This window comes from Scomber japonicus, chromosome 13 (genome assembly GCF_027409825.1).
Source record: "Scomber japonicus isolate fScoJap1 chromosome 13, fScoJap1.pri, whole genome shotgun sequence".
In the NCBI taxonomy this organism is placed as follows: domain Eukaryota; kingdom Metazoa; phylum Chordata; class Actinopteri; order Scombriformes; family Scombridae; genus Scomber; species Scomber japonicus.
The window spans coordinates 10,044,409-10,069,387 of record NC_070590.1 but is presented as its reverse complement, the minus strand read 5'-3'; the positions used below and the strand labels follow the sequence as shown (position 1 = coordinate 10,069,387).

General features: G+C 34.6%; 1 long non-coding RNA gene across 1 annotated transcript; it reads left to right on the top strand.

Moving 5' to 3' along the window:
* Window positions 1-13,947: 13,947 nt before the first annotated feature.
* LOC128371162 (uncharacterized) lies at window positions 13,948-21,509 on the top strand. Its single transcript, XR_008322794.1, has 3 exons — window positions 13,948-13,972; window positions 14,483-14,791; window positions 21,491-21,509. It is a non-coding gene; the product is annotated as an uncharacterized LOC128371162 (long non-coding RNA).
* Window positions 21,510-24,979: the final 3,470 nt, after the last annotated feature.

The following is a 24,979-nucleotide window of genomic DNA, read 5'->3' as shown; positions in this document are numbered from 1 at the left end:
TATAAAAGGCAACTGGATTTTATCCACTTTTTTTTTCCTGGTCTTTTTTTGATTTGGCATCAGCCATTATCAGTGACCTGACTTTTAATTGGCCACTGGCTATAATTTGAGGAAATACAATACTTTTAGGTGCAGTTTAGAATGTGGAGAAATATCTTTTGCATTATTTATTTCAGAAGATGATGATATTTACTGATTTAGATGAGTCAGTATACTTGACAATCAATGAGTCTGCTTTATTTTACGTTTAGTAGACACAAAAACCCTATCTTAACAGTTTATAATTGCACTAATATAATCATAGCAGCCAGGAAGTGTTTATTTCTTCATGCTGCTGATGTATTGGCACCTCTCATCTTCAGGCAGTTTCTGTGCCCATGCCTCTATCAGTAAATTTAAAGCATTTAAATAATTGTAAAGACATCAGAAATGTGATGATACGGTGCACCCTTTAATGATTTAAAAGAATAAACAAACTGATATTATGTGCTCAAGAATAAGTAGAACTGAGTAAAAGTAATTTATGCAATATATTTATTAAATAAGTTTTACAGTGTCTGTTTGAAAAAAGGTACAAGATGTCACACCTGGAAGCTTTTTGTGCAGCTATACCTGCGTGAAATTTACACCACTCATTAGAATTGGGAAGAAGTTCCCGATAACATGAATGACTTTGGTATTTAAGTCAGTAAGATAATTCTTTATTTTGTTACGTATGTCATAGCCATATTGTTTGGTCATTCAAATTCTCTAAGATCACAGAGTATATCAACCTATACCTTTTCTTTAAACTTGACAATCAATGAGTCTGCTTTATTTTAAGTTCAGTTCACAGAAAAACAGTTTATCACAAATTCTTATAAAGACTGAACACAAACTATTTTTGACCAATAGTTACAGCAGATAACTCCCCACAAAGTCAGTCTCATGCATGGTTTAATTCTGTACTGTCTGTGCTGCACGTGAGAAAGTTTAGTGATGCAAATATCTGTTATGTGAAGTGTAAACTTAAAAACTGGGTTTCTAAGTTTGGCTGCAGAACATTGAGAGACAGGAAGTGTTTATTTCTTCATGCTGCCGATATATAAATACCTCTCATACACTGGCAGCTCCTGTGCCCATGCCCTTATGAATAAATATTCTGCATTTAAATAACTGTAAAGACATTAGAAATGTGGTGATATGCTGTGGAAAATATGTTTAACGGTACAGGATGTCACAAAAGGATGGTTTTTGTACAGCTGTGTCTGCAGCTAAAATCAGAACTCACACCTCAGTGTAAAGACCTACTGTACGTCTTCCGCAGTGGCATAAGAGGATACAGTACACTAGTGTTGACAGCTGTATTTCTAAATGGTCAGAAAACTGACTTGAAACTCTGTTTTACTTAGTATATTTTAAAGTTTCACTTGAAAAAACTACAAAAAGTATATAATTTGTCATTATGTGTGTGCTAGTGAATCCCTTTTTATGCTCCTCTATAGACACATATACACTAGATGTGCAGGTTATGGTTTATAATTACCTGGGCTGCAGAATTTGCTTCAGTGTAGCTGATTATACATACTTAAATTTTCATGTTGCAACTATATTTAGAAAATGTCTCAGGTGAATGGAGCCATCCACGTAATGTGTGGAACACATCATGCAGGACATGGTAATGTTAAACTAAATATACTTAACTAAATGTAAAAAAAAAACAAACAAACCTGAAAGCTTGCACGGAACATTGTTTCAAGCATGAGAAACATATTTATGTCAGCAGTCTTTACTTAAATAAGAGGCTGGGTATGTATTATTGTATATTGTGTTCACTTGCAGGTTGTGGGTGACAAAACAATAACCAATTCCTTGAACCTTATACAAAGAGGCAGCAACAAGACAAGAAGAGCATGAACCAGCCTGCTGTCAGAACATTCAGTTCAGTTTTTAAGAGTCAGGAAGAAGACATTGCACCATTGTGAATGTGGTGAGTGATTTGACTTTGAATTTACACATCCTGAAATTACTTCAAACATAATTTCATTAATATTTTCATAATTTAGTTTATTTAATTTCGTTTGTAGAAGTAAATTATCTGGGAGGGTATGACTTATATTAAAACTGCTGATTATGAAAAGGGATAATCCAGACATGCTAATCATATTGTTCAGGCTGAATCTTTATTAGAATGGACTTCTTACCTTCAAACCAACAACTGACCTTGAATTTAGTAAATAATGTATATAAATACAATTTAAATATAAATCACATTTAACATTTAACATGACATCTGATTTTTGTGTGACAGCATTGAAAACAATGATTTCCATCTACATGATCATCACATCTGCTGCATCAACAGCTCTGGCAAAAGGTACACTTCAGTGAAAAAATATGTTAATTTAATAAAACATGATTTAATGTTCTATGTGGAGTAAATCTAGGGCTTTGAATGGATAGTAATAGCTCAATCGCACATGGAAATGTATTAAAATGTTGACGCAGTCATCTATTATTTCCTTTACACCCAAAATAAATTGCTACAGACAAATTACTACAAATGATGTTATTTGTTATCATTACCTTACATTGAGAATTGTATTGTCTTTCTTTTCTTTTAGGGTTTATGGAATGCAATTTGTCTGAACCGACTGGAGCTCACCAGTGTTTTGGAGCAGTGGGACAGCCGCTGATTTTTAATATTCCAGCAAATACAGAGATTAATGTCACGAAGGATGACAAATATCACATTTTCAAAAGAGATAAAAATAAGACCGTGACTTATGAGTCTGGAGACTTCACCAATCAAACATTCAAAATCAGTAATGCAACAAAATGGCACTCTGGAGTTTACCAGATGGAAGAACTTGGATTGAATGGTACATTACTGAAAGTAGTGAAGGTGGATCTAGAAATAAACGGTAGGAGAAAAAAATGTGTGTTCTTTACCAATTGTACGTGACAAAATATCTATTGTATATTTAAAAGGAAAAAAAGCAAAGATCTTAACACGATCCATATCATATCATAACAAGATATTATCCATGTTTGTCTGAGATACTCACAGGTTATTATACTCACATCTTTAGAGTGATTACTATCAAACATGTCTTTGATCACTATATGCAAAACTATAATTGTAGGAAATGAAACAGCTCAAGCAGTGTTCGGTCTCCAGTTCAGGTGGGTGCAGGAGAGAGGTGAGAGAGGGAAACCACAAAAATATAATGACATGCATCCAAGTTTCCCACTTGATGTGCTCCACTGGGTTTGAGTCAATATGTTTAATTCAGTACTCTCAAAATTTCATCAGTGTTCTCAGTTTTCCTTATATTTTAGTCAGGAATTGTTATACTGTGCACAACTAGTCCTGAAACATGCACTAAGAACAGTCTAATTACTCTAATCCTGTTGTCTCTGCAAAAAAGCAACTAAATTGTTCTAGTCCTCAAACCTTTTTGCCAACAATCAAAATAGAAATGGGAAAATATATCAGCTCCATAATTAACAGATGTGATGTGTCAGTTTGACATTGGACTAGGTTTTATACATGGCGTATACAGAAAATGTGTGTGTCTTCCAGCTCCTGTGTCAGAGCCAGCTGTGTCTCAGACGTGTTTGTCACCAGAACAAATGGAGGTCAGCTGCTCATCTGAGGGAGATGAAGTTGAGTTCATTTTGAGTTTGGACAATCGCTTACTGATGCAGACCAGAACCTACAACCAGTCCCAGAAAAACTGGACAGTGGGCACACAATCCTTGAGTAGAGACAAACAAGACAAAGCCAACATTTCAATTGTGAGCATCAGCTTATTTGGTCAGCTGACAGGAAACTTGACGTGTCATGTTTGGAACAATGTTAGCAGAGATGAAAAGATCATTCACCTGAAAAGATGCAAAGGTACAGTGATTTCTAAATATCAGCTCTTCACTACAATTTTACTTTTTATTCCAAAAATATCAAATACATTTATCAATTAAATTAATCTTAAAATCAAGTTTTCTTTACAAGTACAACTATGCTTTTTAAGATGTTTCACTATCTGGTATTGAAAATCAATCATGTAGGTTGGAAGTAACCAGTATGGATTTTTTTAATTGTTTAATAATAATGACATATCCACTGAACACCTGATGTAAGATAAAAATGGACAATATGTATTTGTGAAGCATATTGGTAGCTTTGAAATTGACACATCAGGGCCATCATGATATCTAATTTGGTTTATATTTGTTTTCTAGATTGTGGTTCTTGCTTTCCTGTCGTGACTGTGCTTGTGATAACCAGTGTTGTGACTCTGCTTCTCCATGTGGCTCTTTGTGTTGGACTAAAATATCTACACAAGAAAACAACACCCATGACTGTTGATGAGGGTAAGTGAAAGACATGCTTTAATGTTTATCAAATTATATTTTCCAAAGTCTACTTGACATTCCTGAATATCACATTGCCACTGTAGTATTTTACATGTAGGTTACCTAGTTAGTTTTACATATTTTTGAAAGTTTTTTTCTGCATTTGAGTTAGCTGTTGTGGTATGTCCATATAAATGCACCATGAAAATTGACTTGCAAAAACGAATCCATCATGATGATCATTAAATCTAATTTGATTAATGTTATAATCTACCACAAGCATTAGGATAAAGAGTATGGACTGATTTGAAAATAATCAAATGCATTTTCAAACAACAATAATATAATTAATAAAAACTAAAGAAGACTATCTCTCTCTCTCTAATACTTTTTAATATGTTTTTTTACTTTTTTCCAGGTAATTCTGACAGTGAAATTATCTACTCGGATGTTAGGGTGATGCAGAATACAAGGACAACTGGACTCACCTCACGTCAGAACATGGTTCAGGCCTAAACCTGAACCATGACCTTGTTGGAAACCTCATGCCTGATCTTAACATGAAATAATGATCAAGAACCATTTAATTTTTGGGGGAAAAAGTGAAATAAATTTTAACCTGTTGAGATTAGGATAATTGTTACCATATCTATATTGCATTATAGACTATTTTTACTTTTTTAGTATCCATGTATTTGATTTTCAGACATAACCTTGCTTTTGTAAGACACACCTGACTGTTTTTGATTCATAATTGTGTTGTATTGTGTACATTTTTAAAGTGGTTGATTTGATAACAATTTAACACTTTTAATTTGATGTCTGTAATGATTTCAAACTAATCATCAAACACACTAAACTATTACTAACAGTTTCTGTGCCAGTAATAAAAGTAAGTGGAGATTTGAATGTGATTAATAAATAGTATTTTAATGACAAAACATGTTGCTCATCAGTGACATCTGTAGGACGTATACTGTTGTTGCAGACACTAGCAGAGTAGAATACCAGTAGAATAAAAAGAGTAGAATAGAGTACTGTATAATATCTCAGTGTTGCAGTCAATCATAATAATAATAAAAATAATAACTATAACAATCAATTGAAACAACAATCAATGCAAAAAGTGCACACACACATAGTATAGTGCAGGATCCAAGCAATGTACGGATCATTTTTACCACAAGATGGAGCCAAAGATCCAAACATGTGACAACATAAAAGTAATGGCACACAATCACAACAATACTTTGAATCTGTAATAACTTTTTTGTGAATTTCAGTGTGGCTATTCAGATACTGGACTGGTGGACAAACTGTCTACTTCCAGATGCTACGTCATATTACAGTCTCATCCTACAGTTACAGTCCACATGCTCCTGTGCTGCTTAAATGATCAAAAATAGACATTTCCAATTTTTGTTGCCATGTACATTTCATGCAACAGCAATTCATTTCCACACTAAGATATTTTTTTAGTTAAGTTACAAATATCGATGCTGTTTTTATTATTTATATGCACTCTGTGCTCACAGTAGAGGTGAAATGAGTCTCTCCTGTGAGAGTTTTAAACCTGTCCATTTTTATATTACATATTGTTATTGCTGAATATATCACATGCATACTTTGATTATTTGAGAAAAGCATTCAGCATCAAGTCATTTGTAGATTAGTCTTCAGTGTGTCACAAGCAGGTACTTGACCACAACATGACTACGTGTCTTTTTTTGCAGCTCTTGACACAGGTCTCATGCCGTGGCTGAAGCTGAGAGATAGGAAAATAACTGTGGTTTCTAGCTGACCTTCACACATACGATTATCACACCAAAGATGTTATTTCCCTTCACATTTCTCTAAAGGTTGAGCATGTTAAATAACACGGTTTCAACAAAGACCAAGATGGTGTGTTGAGAGGCCAGAAGTGTTCATCTCTTTGCTTCCTTAATAGATAGTTTTTAAGATGTGATTGCAGTTGAGTTGAGTGATATTAACACAATATGTTACATACAGCACAAGGGTGTAAGATGCAATTCAGAATTTTAATTGAAAAATGCAATGAAAATGCCTGTCTTCCATTTAAGTTGCTGCACCTGTGTCTTTGTGAACAGATATTGAACAGTATCTGTGCCATAATATCCCAAATAATATGTTGTTAAGTACATTCAGAGAGTCATCCAGTGTAGCCATTTACATAATTACAGGAACAGGTCAGGCAGTGCATGATAGTTCAGAAATATGAGCTCATTCAGACAAACACACTTTCTCTACCAAACACTTCTATGGTCCAGTGGTTTTAACTTGAGAAACTTGGTCTTAATGTTACAAAAACCTTAGTATCTCCAATGAATGCAAATAGTATAAAAGGCAATGTGGTACAGACATACTCCGCTAAGAGCAAAAAACAGCCTCACAGCAAAACCAGAAACAAACCCGCCTGTCAACAGTGGAAAGCTCACAGATCAGTAAACAAGCCACAAGGAAGACAGCCCATTTTAAAAGTGGTGAGTAATGTTTAACTTTTGAGCCAGTTACTTGAGTTACAGTGTGGAGAAAAGTTTTATTACATCTTACCTGACTTTTACAATCTCTAAAATACATTGAATACTTATGACCAAAACAATCTTTTAAGTATGCAATTATTCCAAACATGGTATCTGTCAAAGAACAATGTTAATGTAAGCACCTTTTTAATTGAAACTAAGAAAGTTTGATATGTGTTTCAACAGAAAAATGATTTTAATCTACATGATCCTCACAGCTCTGGTGCCAACAGCAAAAGGTACACTTTATGGCTTTCATAATTAAAAATTTAATAAAATATTCAAACATTTAAAACTATTGTAACATATTATACCAGTCAGTACATGACTTTGTTTGACCTTTTTGTTTTGTTTGTTCCTATTAGGTTTGATGCAATGTAATGTATCTGAAACAACTCAAGCTCAGCAGTGTATTGCAGCACTTGGGGAGCCGTTGACTTTTCATCTGCCCACTACTGCAACAACGATAACATTGAAAAAAGATAAGAATAACGTTTTAAACATAGTAGGTAATAAGGTAACTTTAGATAAGGGAAACCAAGGTCTCAGTGCATCCATCATTGATGGAAAACTCAGGCTGGATAATATAATGAAGAAACACTCTGGAGATTACCACTGGGAACTGTTTAATACTGCTGGTGAATTATCAGAGAAAATCCTGATGCATCTAGAAATACAAGGTAAGATTTGTTTAAGTAGAATTTTTAAAAACACTTTTATAAAATATTAACCATGGTCAGTACCAATGTACAGTACTACTTAATTGTAAAGCTAAACAAATGATTGCAAAGAGATACATTTTTATACTTGTCAATTATATGGGACTTATTGTTAGTGAATTTTCCATATTTAGGGTCAAGCATGGGCCTTGAGGTCACAGGAAAGTAGACACTATCATCTTGGCAGAGAGACATAATGTTTCTCTACTATTTAAGATTATAATATTCAGTTTTGGTTGAAAATATTTCAGGTTTTGTAGTTAAATTATATTTCATTATAATTCGGGAAGTTTCCAATTTTTGGTCTACTCCCCATAATATAATGGTGTATGTGTTCTTTTATATAATCATATATTTAGATTTTTTTTACTCATACCTGTATATGTATTTAATAGGTTTTAAAAGTTTAACTTAATTTTAGAACTTGCTCTATATACAGTATGCATATGTCTATACATAAGGTGTCTATATATTGTCTATAGCTGACAATATAGAATAGAATAGAATTTATTGTCATTGTACCACAAGTGTCACAACGAAATTGGTTCAGGATTCTCTTCCTGTTGTGCAATAAAAAGTTCAAAAAATATTGTTAGTAAAAACTACACAATATTAACACACACACAAAGTCTATTGCACATGTTGCACTAATTGCATATGTTACATTGAGGTAGATGGATACTGTTAGTTGCATTGGTTGTGCGATGGTTTACAAGGGGGTGAGATGGGTCAGACAGGATCAGGAGCAAGAGTCTGCAATATCCTCCAGGGAGAGCAGGGGGCAGCCAATGATTTTTTTGTGCCGACTTTATGACCCTCTGCAGGGCTTTTCTGTCTTTGGCTGTGCAGGTGGCATACCACACCATGATGCAGTAAGTCAGCACGCTTTCTATTGTGGAGCGATAGAAAGTCTGCACCAGACCAGGCATTTTTTCAGTAGTCTTAAAAAGTGCTCTGCTGAGCCTTGTCAACCACCGCTGAAGTGTTGGTGTACCATGTTAGGTCGTCAGCCACATGCACACCAAGAAACCTGAATGAGGAGACTCTCTCCACACAGACGCTGTCTATCTGTAGTGGGGTGGGGTCTACTCTCTTCCTCCTCCAGTCCATCACCATCTCCTTGGTTTTGCTGGTGGCCTCTGGACCTCTTCTCTGTCCCTGTACGCTGTCTTGTTGCTGTCGGAGATGAGACCCACCACTGTAGTGTCAAACTTAACAATGATGTTTTAGTGGTGAGAGGGGACACAGTCGTGTGTGTATAAACCATACAGGAAGGGGCTCAGCACATAGCCCTGAGGGGAGCCCGTGCTGAGTGTTCAGTATATATATACTGAACACTATATAGACAGGAAAACTGTGTTGCTGGAGCCTTCACCTATTTAGACTACATTCCCTTCTCTGTGCACCTTCGAAGACACAATATGTGATAGTGTTCAGAGTTGGATTGTACTTTGCTTTTGGTACTGTACATGCTGTATGTTTGACTGTGTGATACTGTGCTGTCTTCCAGCTCCTGTGTCAGAGCCAGCTGTGTCTCAGACGTGTTTATCACCAGAACAAATGGAGGTCAACTGCTCCTCTGAGGGAGATGAAGTCCAGTTCATTTTGAGTTTGGATGGTTACTTACTGATCAAGACCAGAAGCCACAACCAGTCCCAGAGAAACTGGACAGTGGGGACACAATCCTTGATTACAGACAAACAAGACATTACCCACTTTTTGAATGTGAGCATCAGCTTATTTGGTCAGCTGACAGGAAACTTGACGTGTCGTGTTTGGAACAGTGTTAGCAGAGATGAAAAGATCATTCTCCTGAAAAGCTGCATTCAGCTAAAAAGCTGCAAAGGTACTGTGTTTTCTGAATATCAGCTCTTCACTACTATTTCACTTTTTTATTCCTTGTCTTGTGGATTGGAAGTCTCAAACTCTCTTTTGATCATATAACTATTTTGATTATAAAAATGATAATTACACATCCATTGAACTTGATGTAAGATAAAAGTGTACAAGAAATATTTGATTATTGATAGCTTTGAAATTGACACATCAGTACCATCACAGTATCTAATTTGGTTTGATTTTTGTTTTCTAGACTTTGCTCCTGGCTGCCCTGTTCTGACCGTAGCTTTGAAAAGTAGCGTTGCCACTCTCCTCCTCCTTATGGCTCTGTGTGTTTGTCTAAAATATCTACGTAAAACACAAACCCTGTGACTGTTAATGAGGGTAAGTGAAAGACATGCCTTAATCTTTAATAATGTATAATTATCTTATAATAATTTACAATTCAAAAACTTCATATTAAATTAAATTATGTTGAAGAAGTGCAGTAATGTGTGTTAATGTTTTTTTTGTTCGGCAGCTCTCCCCATAAACTGAATACCTTTATTCTTGTTATTTTTCATTTGAATTTGCAGTTTGTAAAGCTTTCTTGCATTTCATTTCCATGTGTTTTTACTTTCAGTGATTTGCTTTGTGATTGTGTCTGATATTTGTAAAATACATCTTTTAAATAAATATGTAGTCACACACTTGGCTTCCTTGGTTTCATCACTTTGGTTCTTAATGAAAAGTGTATCATATGCATGACCTCTTGATTACACATACTTTAAGGTAAAAATGAAATTTTACCTGAATTACAAAGAACTACTATATTTTTATTTTTTTTATTTTTATTTTTTTAAAGATTTTGTTGGCATGGACTCCTTTATTTAACAGTAGACCGACTGTTAATGTGGCTTCTCTTTAACTAATAAAATTAAAAAAATGTATCACAGCTCCTCAAAATGTAAAATATCCTCCAATGTAGAGCCTACTAGGCCTTTATTGGAAACAGACTTATATTACAGAAAGGCCTTTATTTCTAACTGATAACTATATTTTCTCATTTCTCGTTTAGTACACAAGATCAAGTTTCTGTCTGAGTGCCATGGCACTCAAGTCAAATCTCTACTATGTTGTCAAAAATTCAGTCACTTACACAAGTATCATATGCCACTACAAATTATCTGCTGCCATCTTGTGGCACTTGTATGTTACTACAAAACACAGATGGCTGAGATATCAACACACACTCACACACAGTGACTAAAAAGGACAATAATACTTCAGATGAGTAATCCAGCACAACACCATGTTGAAAATAGTGTGATTATATTGTACAAAAAAAAAAAAAAGAATATAATATAGGCAACATGAGTTTATCCACCTTTGTTTCTTCATTGGCCTTTATTTGTTCCCCCCTGGCCATTATCAGTGACCTGGCTTTTAATTGATGACTGACTTAAATTTGAGGAAATACAGTACTTTTGGATGTAGTTCATGAGTAGAAATATCTGGTGCAATATTTATCTGTTTTAGCAGATGATGATCTTTACCAATTTAGATGAGCCAGTAATATTCTAAACTTGACAATAAATGAGTCTGCTTCATTGTAAGTTCAGTAGAACTATCTTTCACAGCTTCTTAGAAAGACTAAACAAACTATTTGAAACCAGAACTTAAAGCAGAGAACAGGTGAGTTTCTCTTTAGTCTGTGAGGTGAAGCACCATGGCTGAGATAATGACAAAGTGACTTTTTAAATTGTGATTCTCACACATGGTTTAATTCTGTATTATCTGTGCTGTGCATGAGAACATTTAGTGATGCAGATATTTGCTAGTAACGTGAAGTGTAAACTTTGAAACTGGTTTTCTATGTTGGGCTACAGAACATTGAGAGGCAGGAGGAGTTTATTTCTTCATTTTGCTGATGTGTTGGCGCCTCTCATCTTCAGGCCGCTCCTGTGCTCTTGCCTTTATCATTAAATATTCTGCATTTAAAAAAATGTAAAAGACATCAGAAATGTGATGATACACTATTTCCTTTAATGCTTTTTCAAAGAAACAGATACTATGAGCTCAAGAATAACTAAAAGTTAGTAATGTATGCAATATATTTAGTAAATAAGTGCCTGTTTGAAAAAAGGTACAGGATGTCACACCTGGAGGCTTTTTTTGCAGTTGTGCATGCAGCTGAAAGTGAAATTCACACCTCAAACCTCAATGTTCTTCAGTTTTAACTAAACTATTATTGTACAATAATTATTTTCATTAGAATTGGGTAGCATTTTTCCCTATAACATGAATGACTTTGGTATTTAAGTCAGTAAGATAATTATTTATTTTGTTACGCATGTCATAGCCATATTTTTGGTCACAAAAAAAAAGTATATACCTATAAACCTATACCTTTTATTTAATCTTGACAATCAGTCTACTTTATTGTAAGTTCAGTCCACACAAAAACAGGTAATCACAAATTATTTGAAAGACTGAACACAAACTATTTGAAACCAGAAGTTATAGCAGAGAAGAGGTGAGTTTCTCTTTAGTCTGTGAGATGAAGCACCGTGGCTGAGATAATGAGAAAGAAAGAAAAAAACCCTGAGGCTTTTTTACTGTCAATCATGGTTTGATTCTGCATATTCTGTGCTGCATGTGAGAAAGCGTAGTGACGCAGATATCTGTTAGTAATGTGTAGTGTATGGGTTTCTAAGCTTGGGAACAGGAGACAGGAAGTATTTATTTCTTGATTTTGCTGATGTGTTAACACCTCTCATCTTCAGATAGCTCCTGTGCCCATCTTTTGTGAGTAAATATTCTGCATTGAAATAACTGTAAAGAAATATGTTGATATGCTGTGTCCTTTAATGAGCAAAATAAGTTTAATGGTGCCTGTTTGACAAAGATACAGGATGTCACAAAATGAGGCTTTTTGTACAGCTGTGCCTGCAACTAAACTCAGAACTTACACCTCAGTGTAAAGACTTCTGCAGTTTCATAAGAGGATACACTGGTATTAACAGCTGTTTTTCTAAATGCTTTGAAAACTGACTGGATATATTCTAAAGCTTCACTTGGCGCCCTGTATTACAGAAGAAAACAAAATTGTTTTTAATAATCTTGTGAATAATTTAATACGTTCTGCAATACTTGAATTAAAAAAAAGTAAATCTTGTTAATTCCTGAATTTAGAAGATACAAGATCTTTACACACTGTAGAGTAATTGTTCACCATATAACTAAACAATTACTGCACTGTACTGTTATTCTTATAGTTACTGGGAAGAAATTCCCTTTAATTTGAAATCAACAGGATGATTCTACTAGGGCTGTCAAAGTTATAACGCATTTATGCAAATTAATTTTAACAGTGTTTTGACCGTTGACCTTTGTCCCAGTGTGTGTAGTTTTAAGAAAGCGATGCAGCAGTAACGTTTTGAATAACAAGCAGAGTCTCAAACACCAAACATACAGTTGATACATAGAGACGTCCTCCCCCTCGCCAAAGGTGTGTGTGTAAGCATGTACAAGCGTGTGTGTGTGCGTGTGTGTGAGGAGGAGAGAGACAGACTGTGTGTATCTTGCTCTTATTACATTCTTTTTTGTGTGTGAGTGTGTGTGAGAGAGAGAGAGTGTGTGTGTGTGTGTGTGTGAGAGAGTGAGAGAAAGAGAGAGAGAGAGAGAGAGAGAGAGAGAGAGAGAGAGAGAGAGAGAGAGAGAGAGAGAGAGAGAGAGTGTGTGTGTGTTTAGAAAAATAATAAAAAATGTGTGATTAATTTGCGATTGATCAAAAGTTAACTCATGACAATCGTGATTAATCAAGATTAAATGTTTTAATCGACTGACAGCCCTGGTCATTAAAATTCTCTCTAAAATCACAAAGTACATACCTATGAACCTATTTCTTTTGCATAGACATGTTGTCAGCTCCTATAGCAATAATAATATTGTGTACCCTAACCCTAACCCTTATGACCAACAGGCTTCATGCAAATACTGTGTATTTAGGAAAAAATAAATATATTTTTAACATTATGGACTGGAACAGAAAGTAAAATAGTTATTATATGATTAATTTTAAAGAAGTGTCTGTTCATGAATTCTTAATTATACCCCTCTGTAGATATAAATACAATAGACATGCAGGTTATTATGCATAATTATTTGGGCTGCAGAATATGTTTTATTGCAGCTGATAATGCATACTTACATTTTCTTCAAAATACTAACAAGTTGTTATTACATTTAGAAACTGTGTCACATGAATTAAGCCATCCATGTGCAAAACATGGTAATCTTAAAATAAATATATTGAAATAAAATAAAAAATCTTGCATGGGCGTTGTGTCAAGATTGAGAACCCATATGTATGTCTGCAGTAAACAGTAAACCTTGGTATAATGTTCACTGACAGGTTGTGGTTGACAAAACAAAAACCGCTTCCTTGAACCTTTATAGCAGCAAAAAGACAAGAAGTGCATAAACCACAGTCAGTGACAAATTCACTTCAGTCTTTAAGAGCCATGAAGAAGACATCACACTATTGTGAAAGTGGTGAGTGAAATATTTGACTTTGAATGTACACATGCTGAAATGATGTGAAGCATTACTATTTTCATCATTTTGTAGTTTGTAGAAGTATATTATCTGGGAGGTTATACATGTTTTACCTTCAATGTGTTTTAAATATAAATCACATTTAACATTTAACATGACATCTAATTTTTGTGTGACAGCATTGAAAACAATGATTTCCATCTACATCTACATGATCATCACATCTGCTGCATCAACAGCTCTGGCAAAAGGTACACTTCAGTGTAAAAATGTGTCAATTCAATAAAAACAGGATTTAATGTTCTATCTGGAGTAAATCTAGGGCTTTGAATGGATAGTAATAGCTCAATAGCTCATGAAAATGTATTAATACATAAAGAATTTGACACTGCCGTCTATTATTTCCTTTACAACCGAAATAAATTGCAATACACACATTACTACAAATTATGTTATTTGTTATTAGTATCGTACATTGAAAATGTTATTGTCTTTCTTTTCTTTTAGGGTTTATGGAATGCAATTTGTCTGAACCGACTGGAGCTCGCCAGTGTTTTGGAGCAGTGGGGCAGCCGCTGATTTTTAATATTCCAAATACAGCAAATACAGAGATTAAGGTCACTAAGGATGACAAATATCTCATTTTCAAAAGAGATACAAATAAGAGAGTGACTTACAATGAGTCTGGAGTCTTCACCAATCAGACATTCAAAATCAATAATGCAACAAAAAGGCACTCTGGGGTTTACGAGATGGAAGAATTTGCAATAAATGGTACTTTACTGAAAGAAGTGAAGGTGCGTCTAGAAATACGAGGTAGGAGAACAAAATTTAATATGAAACTAAAAGTTTGTTCTTAATCAGTTGTACATGACAAAAAAATCTATTGGTATATCTACAAGGAAAAAAATCAGACATTTTAAACTAAGTCAATAAAAGGTGCTTATTAAATATTTGTGTTAATCAATAAAACAAATATATATATATATATTTGACTGTACAGCAGCAAGAAACTTTTTCTTTATGTCATAACAATCAGATAATCATACTTGCATCTTGAGAGTAATAAATATGTATGATTACTATATATGAAACTATAGTTGTTAAACAGCTTAAGCAGAGTTTGGTCTCCAGTTCAGGTGAACAGGTGGTGGTGGATAGTCTGGTCTTCTGCTGATAAACAGAGGGGATACTGGGCTTTGGTGCTGCTGAGAGAGAGAGGCTGCTCAGCTGAGGTTATCTGGGCTTGTGTGGTGTCAGAAGGGAAGGAGATGTCTGTTCTTGTTAGATAATATCTGTGATCTGGTAGAGAACACTGCACAGACTGGTGCTGAGTTGTAGCCAGAACGTTTTGAGATGACAAGATAAAGTGGTATGTTCTTATAACAAGAAATATTTCTTGCGAAATGAAATAAGATTATCTAATCTAATGTAAAGTGAAAAGGATCTTGTTAAAATGAAAACCATTCGTCATAAGAAGAAACAGTCAGAATATACTTTTTTATGAATTTGCTTTATGTCCAGCATGACAAGTTAATTTGACATCTTGACGCTATCAAATGAGATGTCAACATGTTTGATCCATATTCTCAAACTTTCATTCCATGTTCTCTGTTTTCCTTTACACAGTGTCCTCACTGAATGAGACACAAGCAAACATCAGAGATAGGCCTGTCCTAACTACTTTTGTTGGACGATATATTGTCTCAGAAATAACGGTGATGATAAAGAATATATTATTGTCATTTGAAGGCCATTTTATACCACTAATATAATGATATTGTAATAGCATAAAAATGCAAGGGGGACGGGGAATGGGATTGGAGAGTGGGTGCTACACTTCTGTAAAAATACAGACCACCATTATGGGCTGGGGTTAATTTCTTTAAGCGGCACTACTTGCTTCTGCAGTCTCCACTCAGCACGTGCACATTGAGGAATGGTGGTAACAACTTGCTGAACCAATGTGACATGAATAGCCTCTTAACTGCTAATGCAAAGTGTTGTAATATTGTAGTCAAAGAAATGAACAAGGTCATGTCCATTTATCAGAGGATAAGTCGATGATGTAATTATTGTGAGAGGTCTAATCAGAGACAAAATCACTTTAAATGTACATTCTAGCCACAAGCAACATCACACTGCACAGTGGGATGCAGTGTACCGCCTTTAGCTGAATTTTTGTCAGGTCTCCTGATTCTATTTACCTCCTGTTGCTTAAGTTGAAAGAAAGTTGCGGACGAGGAACAGCTGATTCATTTAATACAATAACTCCTCATTTCACTACACTAAAAAGCAATATAAGGCTGCAGCTGGTTGAATTGGAGATTGCCACATAGCTGGATGTTTCTGGTTAAGTTGCTGTTGGCAATACTGTATGTTATTTCCAGTAAAGAAACATCTAAATATCACAATACAAAATATGTAATTTTCCATTTAAAAAGTACAAAATAAAATTGGCAAGTAATCACCTATCTTTGTGTGGTTACACCTCCAGTCTGATCTTGAGTGCACAGCTGATAGACGTGTGGTTTGTTTACATGACTTAACAGAAGTGAATATTTAATGGATCGGTGTGGACAGAGAGCATCCAGTGTTACGCAATGTGACATGATGGATGCCCACTTGCTGTTAGGACACAATGTTGCAATTTAGTCAGGAATTTTGCACAAATAGCCTGAAAACATGCATTGAGAACGGTCTAATAATCATAATCCTGTTGTCTCTACAAAAAAACAAATAAATTATTTTAGGCCTCAAAAGGTTTTTTTTCTACAATCAAAATAGATATTGGAAAAGATAATGGCTCCATAATTCACAGATTTGATATTCGTCACTTTTACATTGGACTAGGTTTTATACATGGTGTATACAGTGAATGTGTTTTGTCTTCCAGCTTCTGTGTCAGAGCCAGCTGTGTCTCAGACGTGTTTGTCACCAGAACAGATGGAGGTCAGCTGCTCCTCTGAGGGAGATGAAGTCCACTTCATTTTGAGATTGGACGGTCACTTACTGATGCAGACCAGAACCCAGAACCAGTCCCAGAGAAACTGGGACAAACAAGACAAAGCCAACGTTTCGAATGTGAGCATCAGCTTATTTGGTCAGCTGACAGGAAAATTGACGTGTCATGCTTGGAACAATGTCAGCAGAGATGAAAAGATCATCCACCTGAAAAGCTGCAAAGGTAGTGTTTGTCTTTTTTATTGTAAAAATAAATTAATCACGAAATTATTATTCTTTTTAAATCATATTTGTTTTAGTTTACTAATATAACTATACTACTTTTATTTTTAATTTGTGCTGTCAGATTTTTATCTGATACTGCAAATCACATATCATGTAGGCAGGAAGTAACCATCTCAAACTCTCTTTTGATTATGTAATTATTTTTGATTTAATAATGAATACACATCCACTGAACACCTGATGTAAGATACGAAGAACGATATTTGGGGAAAGATATGTGTAGCTTTGAAGTTGACACGGCCAGTTCCATCATGATATCAATTTTGGTTAGATTTTTGTTTTCTAGATTGTGTTTCTTGCTTCCCTGTTGTGACTGTGGCTGTGATAGCTAGTGCTGTCACCCTGCTTCTCCATGTGGCTCTGAGTGTTGGACTAAAACATCTACAGAAGAAAACAACAACCATAACTGTTGATGAGGGTAAGTGAAAATCAACCTTTAATCTTTATCCATGCATATCTTACAAACTATTCCTGACCATAATTATGCTACTGTACTATTTCACAGGTAGGTTACCATAGTTGTATATATTTTTAAAGTATTTTTCTGCATTTGAGGTAGCTGTTGTTATATAATTATTTAAATGCACTATGAAAGGGGTAATCCATCACAATGATCATTAAATCTTATTTGATCAGTGTTACAGTCTACCACTAACACTGTGATAGAGTATGGACTGATTTAAGACTGAAATGCATTCCACAATAAAGCCATTCACAAAAACAAAAGATGATCTCTCTCAATTATATTTTGTGTGTTTTTACTTTTTCCAGATAATCCTGACAATGAAATTGTCTACTCAGAGGTCAGGGTGATGAAGAATACAAGGAAAACATAACCTGCCTCACATCCAAACACAATTTTCTTTTTTCCCTACAATAACTCAATCGCCGGCCCAGGCCTAAACCTTAACCATAATCATGTCTAACCTTTAACATGAAATAATGATGGGGAATCATTGACTTTTGGGAGAAAAAGTTAATTACATTTTAACCTGTTGTGATTAGGATACCTGTTACTATATCTTCAGTATATTACACTATAGACTGTCTCTAAAGGAAACAAGAATAATTTTGATTTTGATTTACTGTTTAATTGTGGAGATGTTTTATCCACATGCATCTGCTTCTCAAACAAAACCATGCTTTTATATTATTTTATTTACTGACTCCAACTTTGTTATTGTGTGGCATTGTGTATATTGTTTTGTCTTTTGTATTTTACATGTGTTTCTTTCAAATAAACATATAATATTTCAGTATTTTTGATCTGTTAATGTTTCTATCAAAAGCATGTGGAGTTTTGCTTGTATTTCGTAAATGGTCAGAAATTTAACAATGTGTTGCTCATAGTTGACATCTAGAGGATGTATACTGTTCTTTCACACACTAGCAGTAGAGTAGAATAGAGTTGAGAAGAGTACTGTATAATGTCCCAGTGTTGCAGTCATTAATAATATAAAAGGATAATAACAATCAATTTAAACAACAATCAATACAAAAAATGTACGCACATATAAGGAGACAAAGGTACAGACTCAAAGCAATGTACAGATGTCTCCAACTCCCAGCTGTTACACCCCCTAGTGATGGGTTCTCATACTGTTTCATTCCATCTGGGCTGTGTACAGTGTGCATTTTTAACTCTAACTCTTTTACTCTTATCAAGCTTGTGTATATGTACTCACAGGAGAGGTGAAGTGAAAAACTGCAGAATTGTACATCAGTAAACATTAAAATCATAGAGAAAAACATAAAATAGACATTACACACATGGACATGAGACAAGATAAAAATGTGTTTACACTAGGGTTGTCAATGAATTACAATAAACAATTATGTTGCTGAGGTGCATTTGTTTACAGCATATTGGTATTTGCTATGCAGATTAGTTTCTGTCTCAGTTGTCTCAGTCTACGTGCCTCCTGGCACACTCATATGTCCTACCTCTATTATTATAAGCAAATACGCTTCCACAACATGACCACATGTTTCTCTTTCTCTGCAGTCTTGACACTCGTCTGATGCTGTGGCTGAAGCTAAAGCATGGGAAAAACAGCTGTGGTTTCTAACGAACCCTTCACACATTCGATTATCACGTCAAATATTATGTTATTTCCTTTTATGGTTTACTAAAGGCAGAGCATGACCAAGACACATTCTAAAAATAAACACCAATAAACACTATGTTGAGAGGCAGGAAGTGTTCATCACTTTGTAGTGTCCTTTATAGAAATGCAAAATGTCTCAACCTTGCACAGCTTCAAAATATGGTTGCAGCTGACTTAAATGATGATTTCCTCAGCAGACTGTAACATCTCAAATATCATCTGAGCATGGTGTTTCCAAGCTCTGTCATTTATTAATTATGACAGCATTTAAATATTGTAAAACTCAGTCAGTCAGACATGTGAACTAAGGATAGCAGAAAATACCCACTTCCTATACCAAAAACTGCAATGGTCCAATTGTTTCCCCTTCAGCAGTCTTGGTCTTAGTAAAACAAGCTCAGTAACTTTAAAACTCAAAACAGATAAGAAGCAGTGTGATTCAAAAGTACTTCACGTAGAGCAAGAAACTACTTCCTCAATATTCTCCTCACAACAAAACCAGAAACAAACCCACCTGCTGACAGCGGAAAGTTCACAGATCAGTAAACGGGCTTCAAAGAAGACAACACATTGTAAAAGTGGTGAGTGATTTTTATCTTTTGAATCAGTTACTTGAATTAAAGTTGCAGAAAAAAGGTCTAAAATGGTGAAATATTGCAAACATAGTATCTATATTGTTCAAACATAATGTTTCTATAAGCGTCTTTTTAGTATAAACTACGAAAACAAAAACTTGACAGAAAATGAAGACAAAATGTAACATACGAAACTGAGCAATTTCCAATTTGTTGGATACACCGACATGAGAAGAACCATGGTTTAATGAAAATGTTTGTGTTACAACAGAAAAATGATTTTCACCTACATGATCCTCACAGCCCTGATACCAACAGCAAAAGGTACACTTTACAGTTATTTTGTATTTAATTGAACAAAATCATTGAAGATTTACTGATGCGATATTGTAAGTAATTGAAAATAAAGTCTACATATTGTCACGTTTTGTGTCACTAAAACATGTCAACATGACTCAAACTACCGTCAAGTATTTGTTAATGTGTGTGTGTGTATGTCTCTCTTCCTCGCTCAAAGACTCATGTCAGAGAGAGAGAGAGAGAGAGAGAGAGATAGAGAGATAGAGAGAGAGAGAGAGAGAGAAAATATGTTGCAACTGAATAGTTACAGTGTACATTTATTGACTGTATATTTGTTTGTCTCGATTAGGTTTGATGGAATGTAATGTATCTGTAACAACTCAAGCTCAGCAGTGTATTGCAACACCTGGGAAGCCGTTGATTATTCATCTGCCCACTACTGCAACAACGATAACATTGAAAAAAGATAAGAATAACGTTTTAAACATAGTAGGTAATAAGGTAACTGTAGAAAAGGGAAACCAAGGTCTCAGTGCATCCATCATTGATGGAAAACTCAGGCTAGATAATATAATGAAGAAACACTCTGGAGATTACCACTGGGAACTGTTTAATGATCCTGGTGAATTAACACACAAAATCCTGATGCATCTAGAAATACAAGGTAAGATTTTTTTGAAGTAGAATTTATTTAAGTACTTTTATAAAATATAAACCATGGTCAGTAATGCACAATACTTGAAAATGAATTTAAAAGTTAAACAAATGATTACGAAGGGACATTTTTATTATTTCATTTAAGTGTCAAACATTGCTCATGGCATTGTGAGTCTAAGGTTTACAAACTGTATATTTTCTATCAAAATTAAGATGAAATAGTAAAATATTAAAATTATTTTAGAACAGCACTTTCTTATAAGTAAGTAGTATAATATATAATCATAGCTTGTAATTTGGCTATAATATAAATGTTACATTTAATGAAACAAACAAAGACATTAGAAAATGTTGCCACTTAATTCATATTCTGTAATCTACCATGTAACAGTATTATGAATACAATTAGCTTTTTAATGCACTGAACTTTAAGTTTACAACTTGTAATTATGCATTCCCTTTTTACTTATTTAGTTTTTGTTTCAAATATTTAGGCATTATACTTGGTGAATTGTAAGTTTATTGATAACTGTGCAAAAAGTAAAGAAGTGTAATATAACTAAATGTTATTGCATTTTACTGTGTTTACTGTATGTATGACTGTGTGACACTGTGCTGTCTTCCAGCTCCTGTGTCAGAGCCAGCTGTGTCTCAGACGTGTTTGTCACCAGAACAAATGGAGGTCAGCTGCTCCTCTGAGGGAGATGAAGTCCAGTTCATTTTGAGTTTGGACGATCACTTACTGATGCAGACCAGAAACCACATCCAGTCCCAGAGAAACTGGACAGTGGGGACACAATCCTTGACTACAGACAAACAAGACATTACCCACTTTTCGAATGTGAGCATCAGCTTATATGGTCAGCTGATAGGAAACTTGACATGTCGTGTTTGGAACAATGTCAGCAGAGATGAAAAGGTTATTCACCTGAAAAGATGCATTCACCTGAAAAGCTGCAAAGGTACAGTGTTTTTTGTTAATATCAGCTCATCAGCTCTTCACTATTTCACTTTTTTTACTCCAAACAATTAAATACATTATTCAATTCAATTTATTTATTTTTTAATCACATTTTCTTGACTAGTATAACTATGCTATCCATTTTTCACTAACTGATACTGCAAATCACTAGTCTTGTGGATTGGAAGTCTCAAACGCTCTTTTGATTATATAACCATTTTGATTATAAGAATGATAATTACACATCCATTGAACTTGATGTAAGATAAAAGTGTACAAGAAATATTTGATTATTGATAGCTTTGAAATTGACACATCAATGCCATCACAGTATCTAATTTGGTTTGATTTTTGTTTTCTAGACTTTGCTCCTGGCTGCCCTGTTCTGACCATAGCTTTGAAAAGTAGCGTTGCCACTCTCCTCCTCCTTATGGCTCTGTGTGTTTGTCTAAAATATCTACGTAAAACACAAAACTCTGTGACTGTTAATGAGAGTAAGTGAAAGACATGCCTTAATCTTTAATCTTAATTAATTTACTTCATATTAAATTAATTATGTTAAAGGAGTGCAGTAATGTGTTTTAATGTTTTTTTTGTTCAGCAGCTCTCCTCGTAAACTGAATACCTTTTTTCTTGTTATTTTTCATTTGCATTTGCAGTTTGTAAAGCTTTCCTGCATTTCATTTCCATGTGTTTTTACTTTCAGTGATTTGCTTTGTGATTGTGTCTGATATTTGTAAAATATATCTTTTAAATAAACATGTAGTCACACACTCGGTTGTTTCCTGTCTGTGTTTCACCATCTAAACCAAATCAAGGTCAAGCACAAAGAGAGGAAGACAATGCTATCTTAAGGTTTCAACACAAGTGGTTAAAGACAGAAGACAATCTTTGTTTCATCACTGTGGTTCTTAATTAGTAACTGATTAGTACTTTGGCAATGAAAACTGTACCATAAGCATGACATCTTGATCACAAAAACTTTAAGGTAAATCTGAACATTGACAGTCTAAGCTGCAGAGGTCAGCTGCTCCTCTGAGGGAGATGAAGTCCAGTTCATTTTGAGTTTGGACGATCACTTACTGATGCAGACCAGAACCCACAACCAGTCCCAGAGAAACTGGGAATAAACAAAACAAAGCCGACGTTTCAAATGTGAGCATCAGCTTATTTGGTCAGCTGACAGGAAACTTGACGTGTTGTATTTGGAACAATGTCAGCAGAGATGAAAAGATCATCCACCTGAAAAGCTGCAAAGGTAGTGTTTATCTTTTTATTGTAAAAATAAATGAATCACGAAATTATTATTCTTTTTAAATCATATTTGTTTTAGTTTGCTAATATAACTATACTACTTTTATTTTAATTTGCAGTGTCAGATTTTTATCTGATACTGCAAATCACATATCATGTAGGCAGGAAGTAACCATCTCAAACTCTCTTTTGATTATATAATTATTTTTGATTTAATAATGAATACACATCCACTGAACACCTGATGTAAGATACGAAGAACGATATTTGGGGAAAGATATGTGTAGCTTTGAAATTGACACGCCAGTTCCATCAATTTTGGTTAGATTTTTGTTTTCTAGATTGTGTTTCTTACGTCCCTGTTGTGACTGTGGCTGTGACAGCTAGTGTTGTCACCCTGCTTCTCCATGAGTGTTGGACTAAAACATAGACACTACACACATGGATATGAGACAACATAAAAATGTGTCTACGCTAGGGCTGTCAATTAATTAAAATATTTATTTGCAATTAATCACATGATTGTCATGAGTTAACTCGGGATTAATTGCAAATTCTTTTTTCTAAATGTTCTCTCTCTCTCTCAAACGTTACTGCTGTATCGCTACTTATTCTAAATACAGGCTGTGACAAGGGTCAAACACAATGTGCCTGCGTTAATCGTGTGATTAAATAAATAAATAAATTATGCCATTGACAGGCCTAGTTTACAAACATCATTACTAAAAATAAGTGTGACTCAGATTGTCATTAAGAATATGTTTGCTTAGCCTACAAGTTTACTAAAACAATTGTGTTGCTGAGGTGCATTTGTTTACAGCACATTTATATTTGCTATGCAGATTAGTCTCTGTCTCAGTTGTCTCAGTCTACGTGCCTCCTGGCACACTCATATGTGCTACCTCTATTCTTATTAGCAAATACGCTTCCACAACATGACCACATGTTTCTCTTTCTCTGCAACCTTGACACTCGTCTGATGATGTGGCTGAAGCTAAAGCATGGGAAAAACAGCTGTGGTTTCTAACGAACCCTTCACACATTCGATTATCACGTCAAATATTATGTTATTTCCTTTTATGGTTTTCTAAAGGCAGAGCATGTATCAGAGGATATGTCGATGATGTTATTATTGTGAGAGGTCTAATCAGAGACAAAATCACTTTAAATGTACATTCTAGCCACAAGCAACATCACACTGGACAGTGCGATGCAGTATACCGCCTTTAGCTGAATTTTTGTCAGATCTCCTGATTCTATTTACCTCCTGTTGCTTAAGTTGTAAGTAAGTCATGGACGAGGAACAGCTGATTCATTTAATACAATAACTCCTCATTTCACTACACTAAAAAGCAATATAAGGCTGCAGCTGGTTGGATTGGAGATTGCCACATAGCAATACTGTATGTTATTTCCAGTAAAGAAACATATAAATATCACAATACAAAATATGTAATTTTCCATTTAAAAAGTGCAAAATAAAATTGGCAAGTAATCACCTATCTTTGTGTGGTTACATCTCCAGTCTGATCATAGACATGTGGTTTGTTTACATGACTTAACAGAAGTGAATATTTAATGGATTGGTGTGGACAGAGAGCATCCAGTGTTACGCAAGGTGACATGATGGATGCCCACTTGCTGTTAGGACACAATGTTGCAATTTAGTCAGGAATTTTGCACAAATAGCCTGAAAACATGCATTGAGAACAGACTAATAACCCTAATCCTGTTGTCTCTGCAAAAAATCTAATTAATTATTTTAGGCCTCAAAAGTTTTTTTCTACAATCAAAACAGAAATTGGAAAAGATAACAGCTCCATAATTCACAGATTTGATATTCGTCACTTTTACATTGGACTAGGTTTTATACATGGTGTATACAGTGAATGTGTTTTGT